Source organism: Grus americana, chromosome 3 (assembly GCF_028858705.1).
Source record: "Grus americana isolate bGruAme1 chromosome 3, bGruAme1.mat, whole genome shotgun sequence".
Lineage (NCBI taxonomy): Eukaryota > Metazoa > Chordata > Aves > Gruiformes > Gruidae > Grus > Grus americana.
In genome coordinates this window covers 122,983,223-122,995,248 of record NC_072854.1, presented here as the reverse complement: position 1 = coordinate 122,995,248, position 12,026 = coordinate 122,983,223, and the positions used below count along the sequence as shown (strand labels likewise).

The 12,026-nt window shown below is 37.9% G+C and overlaps 1 long non-coding RNA gene across 4 annotated transcripts in view; it reads left to right on the top strand.

Annotated features, from left to right (window-relative positions):
• LOC129204452 (uncharacterized) overlaps positions 1-12,026 on the top strand; it is a 501,141-nt gene that overhangs the window by 338,384 nt on the left and 150,731 nt on the right. For all 4 annotated transcript variants that reach the window (XR_008576399.1, XR_008576398.1, XR_008576396.1 and 1 more), the window contains exon 3: positions 7,100-7,227. This is a non-coding gene — a long non-coding RNA (uncharacterized LOC129204452). The remainder of the gene's footprint in view (positions 1-7,099; positions 7,228-12,026) is intronic.

Here is a 12,026-nt window from a genome sequence, read left to right as displayed (position 1 = left end):
ATCAGAAACACTTAGCAATGCACTTGCAAAGCTTGCAAAGTGATTTTAAATTCTCTGATAGAAGCTATCTATTATAATCGCACCAAGTACTATTATTAACGTCTTCAGCCTCTCCATTCTGTTTTTGCTCAAGCCATGCCCAAGAACAATTAGCTGTTTGTTTGACCCACATTATAACATCAGCTCTCCATTATGATAACAGTGGACTGACTAAAACCAACACATAATCTTCAGATTTAATGGGGCAGAAGACTGCAAAGGGCCAAACCCATCTTGATAAAATGCCCTGAAGTCAGCAACTTTATGCAGAGGTGGATCTGGCACTATGTGATTTCTATAGCTGTATCTGATTGTTGCATGAAAATATAGGACTAATATCAATGACATTGCAGCAGATTAGTCATAAGCTGCTGTTGAAAATAGCAAATACTGTGGGGGAACTCAGTATCACAATCTCTGTTGTCAAAATTGAAGCCAAAATTATTTTATCCTGTCTGTTGGTATGCACGCAAATTATAAATGAAGAATTTGGAGAAGAGGGAACATATATGCCCATATTTTTCACCTGCTATGCTGTTCATCATTAAAATTATATATGCAAGGATTCTTGCTTTTGTAAGATCATTGGTAGTTGACCAATGTAACGGCACATCAGTGGATGGACACAATACCGAGGACGTCATAGTGCATGATATATACTAATTTTCTGAATAGAACTGTTGGTATGACAGACTGTAAATGGAATTGCCTCTTGTCTTATATAAACTGTGTTTGTAGGACATAATCTGCAAATACATTGCATTCTGAGATCCTGTGGCTTAAAACTTATGTACTGGTCTGATAAATGGCATTGCATTATCTATTTTATGCTTCTACTGAATGCAGAACACGTGCTGCTAAGAAACAAAAAGGACATGCAGTTATTTTCAGGCATAGGACTTTGCAACCACTTGGGAAGAATATTCTTGATTGAGAACCAAAACATTCCATGATGCTTAACAAACCTGCAAATTGAAAAATCAACATCTGCCCTGTGTAGCAACATAGCAGGAGAAAGACCTATAGCCTGAAAAATTCAAAATATTCCTTAAATTATATTTCTGTGCATTTTCAAAATTACTACTCTCTGAATCAAAAGTCTCAAGCTGTTTTTTATCTGAGAGCATATGTTGTGTCGATAGACAATATCTCAGCCTGCAGTTGTACATGAAAAGCCCTGCTGCATAACATAATGGACAGTCCTTTGAACAGGAAGCTGCATCTCAGTGAATGCTCCTATAACAATATTTTAAAATAAATGATATGCATCATTAAATCACTGAGGAAGACTAACTCAATTGTAGAGAACCCACAACTCCCGCAATCACAGTTATAGTTCTTATTTGAATATTTTAGTTTTCACCTGGGCAGCCAATGGAAGCGAGCGAAGCACAGTCTGCATTCAAACAGATGAAGGCACTACTCTAAAAGAAACGGAGAGAAACCTGTGATTATGTAGTTACCGTAATGCTGGCTGCTTGCTTAATGTCTGCGTGGGATTTTTTTGCTGTTTCCCTTATTTACATATCACAGACATGTCTTTATAAAGTTACTTTAAATAATTTATTAGATTGATCTTTTCAAAATTCTGCTCAGGCTAGGTGTCATTAGGAAAAGTTATTTAAACTTATTTAAAGGTTTGTGCCTGAGTAGGGCATTTACCTGCCTCACTGCTGATATTCTAAAAATACCTCCATGTCCATACTATTATCCATTCTTCACGTCCAATTGCTCTGTTATGGTAATAGTCAGAAGCACACCATGTAGTAATTACTTACAGCTGACTTAAGAAAAGAATATTCAACTCCCCCACTGTTCCACTAGAAGGTCTTTATGCACTATTAACTCATTCCTGTTTATTAATACTCTACTGGTAATTCTAGCTGCTGCTTTTTAGGTTTGTAATAGGAGGACTATTAAACAGCAATTATTGACCATATGGGTTAGTGAATATTTGTGGTGGTTGTTGGGTGGTTGTTTTGTTGGGTTTTTTTTATCCTTTAAAGTTGTTTTTAAAGAGCCGCATCACAATGTAGTGGTGGAACTTTACATCTGGCTGGGATTAACAGCTTTGGCAGCGTTCCCCACCTAGAAAATGCAAATTCCATATTTCAGAAATATCAGCTGAAGCTGTGAAAATACAGAACAATTTAAAAAACATTAAAACACTGTGCCAGACAAAGTGAAAATCTTTGTAGTCTTTTTTTTTTTCCCTTTTTTTTTTTTCCAGCATTATATGGTTTGATCTTCCTTCTTGTCAGTCCATCTTTCTGTTTCTCTTTTTGATGTTTTTTCTGGTTTTAGTCTTGTCCTAGAATTTAGAAATGGTCAAATGTAAATTTCAAACTAATAAAACTTCTTCTAGAAAAGTGCGAATTGTTGCACTTTTAAGAACTAGAAATCTGCCTTCCTCAGTAGGCTTGCCTAGTGAGAAGATTCAGGAGAGACAAAATTACAGCAATTATCTCTCAAATAGCTGGGCTGAAAAAACAATTTCTTCCTCTTTTTTCCTCTCCTGGTTTTTTCTTTTTTTTTTTTTTTAATCTTCTTAAAATCTAACTGCAGTTCCTGCCTTTGCCAGCAGCAATAGCTGTCACTAGGCTCATAGCAATGACTCCTTTTCTTACCGTTCTGCACTGGGAAGGCCAAACCGCAGGCCAAACCAGCTTGCAGCTCTGGCAACCACTTTTATTATGGTGAGAAAATAAACCAATGGAAAGATGGAAGGGGTAAAAGGGCTGCTGTAAAGAGATTGAGGTGGAAGGAGGATGCAACACTTTACTAGGGAAAGAAGATGGAGAAGCAATGAGAAAGTGTAAAGAGACAAGTGGGATGTGATGTAGGAGGAAAAAAGCGTAAATTCTAGAAAAAAGCCAGTGCATCCTGGCTGCAGAGGGCAGAACATGAGGCTGCTGTTCCAGGCCCCGTTATTTCTTCTCTCCTTGTGCCTTATAAGACAATTCTATCAATGTGAAAGAATGTGGCTTTAGGAGCATTGGTGACTGCTGGTGAATTGTGGGATGTAAAAAACTATTCTAAAAAAAAAATATTTGGTAGGTGAGTTGATTTTCAATACAAAAGCACCGTGCTACAAGCAAATATTTTGCAAAATATGTTCGCATTTCTAAATTCTCCTTGGGATTGTCTCTATTGAAAAGTCAAACTTCAAAAACAATTACTGGTATTTGCCACTGACTCCACTTTTTTCTAGAATTTTCTTAATCCTTTAATACTATTCTTACACTTTCTTAGTTCTCCTACTTGTGTGTGTTTGACTTGGATTATGAGTCTTAGCTGTGTCAGTGTGGTATTCTGAGCTAATGACCAGTAACAACTCCATTTAAAGATAATTGTGGGCACAGTTGTTTCTGATGATCATTGCATCATTCAAAAATCTCTGCAATACTAAACTAATGTCAAAAATAATTAATTTGGAATTTAAAAGCTGCTGCTTTATTACTAACAAAACACTCTCTCGGTTGTTTCTTTCATTGTACTTTCTTTTTTGCTTTTTTTGCTTTTAAGTTGAAATGCTTTCTTGGACTAAGATAATGAATTAGAAAAGATGGTTAGGTGTGATGTCACCACAGAAGTAGTTTCTAACTTAGTTCAAATATTAACAAGTTACATTCTCATTATTTACTGCTTGACCTGTCGAGATACAGGGGCCTTTAGCGCAGTCACGTATATACCAGGCTTATGCAGGCATGAAAGTGTGCTAACACCATCCTAGAAATAATTACATAACAACAACAACAAAAAAATCTGTCCAGCTTCTGGGCTGTTAAAAGCAAAATAGAGGTTCTAGTCTGTTTACACCTATCAAACCAGAATGCCAAACTGTCATTCATTCTAAAAATAAACATCGTGTCATGCAGTCTTTTGTTCTATATTGCTGCCTGACTTTTCATTATAAAAATTCATGTGTGTGTATTCCCCCCTTCAACAATTATTGCTTGGAAGGTGTATGTTTTTTCACAGAAGCTGGTGCACTTCAGTGTGATGCTTTTAGGTCCTGAATGTTGTAGAGACCTTTTTTCCCCAGATGGCAAAGCTAAGAGAGGAAGAACTGAAGGGTTGTGCCCTTGGTACAGAAGCATGGGACTGGTGTAAGGTGGAAGGTCCTTGCTCATGGACTTTACCTCTACCTTGCCCAAAATAGCTGCACGACACTGGTAGAATCTGTTGAGTGACATTAGACAAGGGGGCTGAAGGTATAAAGAGGTGACATTGACTTTATTGCTTAGAAATATGGGCTAGTTAATATTCTTTATGTGCCTGGCATCTTTGCCATGCTGCTGGATTTTTTTTCTTGTGTAGATTGTTATTTAAAATCATTGTTCAAGTGGATAGGTGTTGTTTCAGGTTTGAAATAAATGAGTAACTGGGAATCCTGAGTGAAATAGCCCTTGATGCACTGCAGGGCTGCAGTGGGTCTCTGAGTATGGCCCACATGCAAAATTTACATTAGATTGATGTCAGAGCTATCAGGAGGCTGCCACAGCAGCTGGGCTTGACAACTTAGCATTGAACATCAGAGATTTGTGAGGAAGGGCCTTACCTCTGAACCCCAAAAAGAGAGCTGAGTTGGCATGAGTTAAATGGCTTGATGCTCTCATCCCTGATTTAAACCTGCCCCAAAATAGTCAATTGTATTCTAATAAGAGAATGTTCAGAAATTTTATTTTTATGAGATAAAATTACAGGTTAAAACTGGCTATGCTGCTGGTATGTAGCTTAGTCAATCTGGTAAATTAGTAGAGCATGATATTCTTAGAGAAAGTGGAGTGTAGGAGCAATCCCTGAACATGCTTAAAGAAAAATGTTGTGCGAGTGATTCAGCTCTTCTTGCTGTTGCAGGGAAGAGATTAGAGGTGCACCACTTTGTCAGTTCATCTCCTTAACTCATAATATATTATTTATTACAAGGATTTGGTTTCTTAAGCCTGTCTTCTTTTTTTCTTTTAAGATATCACTGACTATTTGATCTTGAGGGCTTATTTTTTATTATGATTATTATTATTATTATGTACAGGTATGTGGGGAGGGAAGGATTTTGGGCTACAGCAAAACCCAAGCTTTTTAACATATGGAGTGTCAGTGTTTTCATCTTGTTTTGGCACTTTTTACACCTCATGCTGATGGTGTGATTGTGGTTGGTTCAAGTACATCTGGGGTCCCCCGTAGCCTCACTTTTCAGGGTCTTTCTGACTCTGTTATAATTTGTTTCTCCCTTTTCTGGTGTAACTGAGCACGAACTCTTGGTGTGTGATGTAAACTGATACACCATCTGTATGTTAAATGATTATATCTCACCTTAAAAACCTGGTGTTAGCCAGGCTTGTTGTGCTGCACATTCCCCTCCTGTGGCCCCCGTGCTGCCCCTGCCTGTCTCTCACACACACACACGTGTGTACACACACACACGTGCACGCACCTCTCGGATACAGCTTTTTTCCTGGGGGCACTATGCAGCCCCAGTGAAGGTTGTGGAGTGCTCTGGGTTTGTGTTTGCACTCATGTGAGCACGTGGATGCCATGTCTCAAAACGCAAGCAGCTCCTCCTTTTGTGTCTGAAGTAAACCGTGTGAACAAGGAACAGGAGGTGAAAATGGACCAAACAACTACAGAATACTTTCAACACTGTTTTTGAAACCTGCAGAAAGCTGCTATACACATTCCACTGGAAAATGGCTTTAATGTCAGTTACAGTATGTAAAAAAAAAAAAAAAACAACCCAAAAACAAACAAACAAACAAAACCAAAAACCAAAAACAAAAACACACCCCACCCCCCCCCCCAAATGAATAAAAAAAAAAATCATGGAGTGTTTCATGTTCTGATTGAGCTCACACATCAGGAGCGTGTCTGAGGGAGGAAGAGCAACAGAGCACATTTCCCACAGAAGTGTACGTGAGAAGAAACCCCAGTGGCTGGGGCAGGAATGGAGAGTTTGGTAGGACTGCTGCTGCAAAGCAACAGACTTTGTGTAGCTGGAGGTATGACTGCAGGTGTTACATCAGCTACTTGAATTGCAGATGCACAATGACTTTTCATGCAGTAGCATACTTACAGGAACGAGGATAATATCAGACCTATTGGATAAATCAAGAATTTAATTTTCTATGGCTAAAACTGTTGGGAAAGAAAGAGGCCTGTTAAGATGCTGATTTTCCTATCCCACATCTAATATCCAAATGACATTTTACAGGAAAACAGTAACTCCTAGTGACATCCGACAGAGGATAGCCACTGTTGAATCAGTTGGACTTCTTAGGGTTTTTTAGGGGGCAGCGCTGCTTTGCTCTCTTGTGGTCTTACACAGCACTTGTTCCTCACATGGTCAGTGGGGATGACAGTAAGCAGCGTGGGGTTTGTTGAAGGAAAAGCAGAGGAGACAGTCAACTTCAAACTGGGACATATGGTGGTTCTACTGTGACACTCATGGAGTCTGTTAGCTAAACTGCTTTAGACACCTTGAATTCATTTGACAGGATTTGAATGGTAACACATGTTTTGTTAAAAGAAAAAAAAAATCTTATCACAAATCAGCCCCATTTTTATTAAAAAAAAAAAAAAAGTAAAATTTGTGATAAGATCTTTTTCTTTTAAAAAAAAACCCCAACCATCCCAACCAGTAAACTAATGAAAATATTAACATTTAACCTTATTCAAGTTAGTCAAAGTACCTTAACAGAGAGCAGGTGCATTTTTGACATAGCTGTTGTTGTAGGGTAGATTCTGCCAATTGTCAAATGTTTAGAAGAAGCCTTTCATTCAAAAACAAAGGAAGTCTTGTAGAAAAGGTGACTTGTAAGGGCTAAAATAAAAAAATAAATGAATTAGACAAAAATAAACTTGCTGTGTGGTTGGCAATCAGAGAGCAAAGCTGCCATGACTTTGTTCAGTTCCCAAAAAGGTGATCTGAGTATGTTTGATTAAAAGAATTGGACTGTGTCATCACCTGAGCTAGACACAAAAAGTTATAAAGAATATTAAATGAAGATGTAGCAATATGACATTTCCCCATTTTTTTCTCTCTTTGCCCCTCTCTTACCAGACTGTTGATGAGAACAGAAGAAGGAACAGATGGTGGCACCATCCTGTCTCGGCACCAGATACTGCCCTGGAGTTGTACATGGTGCAAAAAGCATCCTCGTGGAGAAGCAGATAGTGCTCCTGCAAAGTGTAAGTGTCAGCTCTGTTACATTCCTTTACAAACTCCACAACAACAACAACAACCCCCCCTATGTCTTAACTGGAATTTTCAGGAAATTCCTTCCTAAATGTTGTTTTGAGATCAGAGAGAAATATCTACTTTATAACTTGCTATGGTCATTCAAGATCTCCACTTCCTTCCCTGTCTGCCCTTCACCCTTTTGTCCTTCCTTGCATTGACTGAAACATTTTGGTTTCATTTTTATAAGTTTTGATAAATCTTTCATAATAGATTTTGGGTTTTGCAGCTTAACGATATTGAATCCTTCCTAAGATTTATTGTCAGTTTCACTTGACCTGGGGGTCAGAACTTAAAACGAGTGATGGAATTTGTTGCAGAATCAGGGAATATTGTGGAAGCTGCTATTTTTGGTTTCTGTTTCGCTGTATCTAGAAACTATAGATTTTTAAAAACTGAAATTATAAATGATGTTTTCTTGGGTGTTCAAAATATGATGAGCGTGTGTGTTTCATGAACTTTGGCTTTTGGACAACCCGATTTGTACTATTCCTGATAAAAAAGATGCAAAGACATCCAAGGTTTTTAGCTTTTAGAATTTTAGCATTCCTTAAAAAAACCCCTCTCTGTGAAGGTGTAGGCTGCCACAATGGGAATTTAAGCCTCCTGCTGCTGAGTTTGCTTTTCATAGTTACCTTTCACAGGCCCTGTTGAAGGATTCATAGACCCTTTCAGCCTTTCTGGAAACACTGCTCTGTACAACCATATGTGGTTGCAAAGAGGGCAATTGCTGTATTGGAGCTGGTGTGGACCAAATGTTTCTAGGAGGTAGGACTGGTGTTGGCCCAGGTCCTTTTTGTAAAATACAAACTGGGTTGTTGGCTTCCTTCTGCAAGTTCCTATTGCACATGGCAAAGTACTTCAGCTTTCTACCACTCTAGCTAACTGGAAGAGGCAGCCCCATAGCAGTGAGTGGAAGAGGTGCAGTCTAGCAAATGGTATTTTATCCAAATAGGGCCAAAAAGAAATTAAGTTTAGCAAAGAAAACAAGTTTCATCAGTTAAGGCAATAAAGCACAGTCCTGGAGCAAGTCAATAATGCTCAATTGACAGCCAGTCAATATTTGTACTGGATTAACTTTTCAAGGAATGTGGAGATTTCGGGGGGTTTTATGTAAACACTGTAAATAGGTTGGGACACTATAGTACGTTTACAAATACCGCATGTCAGATTAGATTAGAATCACATCCAGGGAGCGGGATTTTTTCTACCACGAAAGAGATGTTTACGTCTTGTGAAATGAACACAGATATAAATTTTTTGTTTGTCAAATATGTTCAAAAAATGGAGCTGGGCAGATCTCATGGCAATGCTGCACAGAATGCTTCAAAGGACAGCTTCTGTCTGAGGCCAGATTCACTCATCTTTTATATGCGCTGCTCCCAAGCTTTGCCAGGTAGAGCTATAGTTTAGATTGCATTGTGGCTGCAACTTGATTAACATGATTGCTGCATGAATTTATTTGAATTTTCAGGTTAATGTAATGGGAAAAGCTATTAAGAAATATGGTCAGTGTTTGTGATACTTGCTTCTTGCTGAAGGATCAGGCAATATGCAGAGAGGACTGAAATGAGACCAAAATGTACTAGTTTCTAACACCTGTAGCACTGTAACACTAGGCTCTATCCATTTGTTTACAAGTCTTGCAGCTTTTCGGTGGCATGTGTAGCACCCACTTCTAACCAATAATAAAGTGATTTACTGTTTCCAAAACTAGAATCAAAGTGGACAAACATTTCAGGAAAAAAGTACAGTTGTTTACAGTGGCTTTTTTTAAAAGACGCTGTCCCTAGTTTTCCTGACTTACTCCCTTATTATAAGGGGCTTGAATCATTTCAAGATTTCCAGTTTTCCAGAAGTAACAGAGGTGGTTTGGCCCATCCTGCCTGTCTGCAGGCATGGAAACAAGGGCAGGCAGAAGCTGGTACTGCCCGGATCGGCAAAGCAGCCCAAGCAAATCTGGTTTCATGTGTGTGAAACCTGCACATAGCACTAGTGAAATCCACACAGGTAACAGATCACTAAGAATCCCCCTTGCTGGAAGGTAGATAACTACATTTTATTGTTATTCATTTTATTTCTCCTGCCCTTATTTTCTTTTTCCTTACAAAAGGTAATTAGGCCATAAACAGAGGTCTGACAACTAATTTTATCTGCAGCAAAATTAATATCGTAAGCAACAGATAAATTTAGCTGAGCAAAATTAAAAAATATATATTTTAATGGCATTTTAAAAACACAAAATCTGATTTTTTTTCATTCTGAACTTCTCATACCTAGCTATTTTGATACATGTGGAGATGCTCACTCATTTAGTGAACAAATGTTCTACTTCTGTATACTTCCTGCCTCAACAGCAGGCCTTGCTGGTCTCAGCCTGCGGTATGAAGTTGCTTTTCATTTCCTCTCTCTTGTTCTCTGGTTCCTTTCAAAGAAGAAATGATCTGAGGGAAAAGACATTGCTTTTCTTACCTCTAAATTTTCATTGACATTAATAGGAGTCAGGTGGCCAAATCCCTGCACACAGCTTTGAAAATTTAAGGTTTAACTTTTTTTTCTAGGCAGATTCTTACATTGCTGGGGTTGTGAATCCTCTGAAAAAATATTAAATATGCAACCATACCATGTCAGCAGTGCCTAGAGAGTTTATCTACAAAATTATCATCTACCTTCCAAATCTATAACCCTAAAATATTGATTGGTTAAAAGGTAGTGGATAAAGATTAAGACAGCACAGCAGCAGATTACCCTAATCAAATAAAAAGACTATTAACAGAGCTGCTCACAGTTCTGAAGATGTTGGTTTGAAATACAGATGTCTGAACCGAAGTGTTATGTCTCATTTTTTGAATGCATTTTTGAATGCATTTAAATAAATTACCAAATAGAAAGAAAGCAGAGAAAACCCCCGCATATTTCAGACAGTAAATTTCCAGTTATGATAAAATTATTTACGCATTTCAGTAAATAGTTGGAACTTTTAAAGATCTTTTCATTGTATAGTGAGAAGTTGAGCACTGGATTCTCAGCTTGGAGAGCTCCATAGGCAAATGTGTGATTTTAAACCTGTGATTGCATATGTGTACATCAAGGTGAGTGTGTGTGTAGTAAACGATAGGAATGGGGTAACTGAGGGCAAAATATAGTACCAAAGCCAGTACTTCTGCTTAAAGAGACCTCCTTTTCAATATCTATTTTGTTGTTTGGGAATAGTGTTTCTAGAGGATGGATTTTGGATGGCAAAATTTAAGACAGTATTTACCAAAAACCAGGCCTTATTGGCTGGTTGGGGCCAAAGCAGTCAGGTTATAGGGTGCAGGAGTCTGCACAGGTACCGAACGTCTTACATGCAGTGTATGCAGTCTGCTCAAACTCAGCATCACAGATCAGATCCCTGGGCTCTTAGTTTGATTTGGAGCCCTAGGATCCATTAGAAAATTGTCCCTGCTTAAAACCAGCACAGGTTCAACTGGTTTTGAATTTGTCCCAAACATTTTATTTAGCAGTGAAGGCCATATTAAGGCTTATTAATGTTGTCTAAGAGTAAGCTACTGGGAATACTACTTGGAAAAGAGCAACATTTGTCAGTAATGCTTTTAACGCATAGCGGGAATTTTTATCCAGCCAAAGGCCTGAGTTGTGGTTTATCTTCTTGAAAGAATTTCCCATTGAGTGACGGCTAGGCACGGATTGAGCTAATAACCCATGCCCTAGGTTATTGAAGTCATGGAGACAGAAGGAGAAAATAGGGTGGGTAATGTATTAATTTTCATCAGTTATGGACAATACTATTAAATTACTGACTCTTGTTGAAATAATGTGTCACCGATTAATAATGTCATTTCAACTTCCTAAACTTTCCTACCTAAAATTTTTGATTTAAAAAGAAAAGATTTAAGTATATGTGAAAAAGGTGATATAACTAATTGATATGGAGATCCTTTGTTTTTGTTTTAAATTGTACCTAATTTTAAGTCACAGTGCAAATGAGGTTTTAAAAGTTTTTAACAGTGATGTAGATAAATTTGGAATTAAAATTGAGATCTGAAATGTTGTGTTGCTCCACTTTTAAAAATAAGTTCCCTTCTAATTTGCAATTAAAATGTCTAGAATTTGCATAAAATGTGTGAAATTAGAGATAATTGAAATACAGTAGCTATAAATATGTCTACTCCATTTGAAAAATAAATAAAATGTCCACTAAAAGGGTGCGAAAGCCGTACCCCCTTCTCTTGTTTCTCACATTTGGATCTCTGGCATTTTTCACACTTTTATAGCTAATTTTTATTGCAAAACAATATGTTACATTTGTAGCAGTTGTGGGAATGCAGAATAGCCCCTGGCAGCTCTGTAAAAAATGGAACATTAGGAACACATTTAGAAGAATACAGCTTTCAATTTCATCCACAGCATTGATGTCGTGGAATCGTATTAAGTGTTATCTAACAATAAAGAAGAAAAAAAAAAAAAAGCAAATGTTATGGAAAATACTTTAAATAAGCTATTATTTAAAGTATATTCATTCTATCCTGTTTCTTATGTTTTCATAACATAACAAGTTGTCATGATACAGTGTGTTTTCACGGAGCATGGTGAGAATCAAAACCCAGGTTAGCGCCATTCCTTGGTACATGTCTTGAGTTGCCACCGCTGCTGTTCGATCTGCAGCTAGGCGTTTCTGTGACAGCATGAATAAACACGGCCTGGTTGGACTGTACTGCAGCACGTCAGTGTGGGGGCCTGGGAGGAG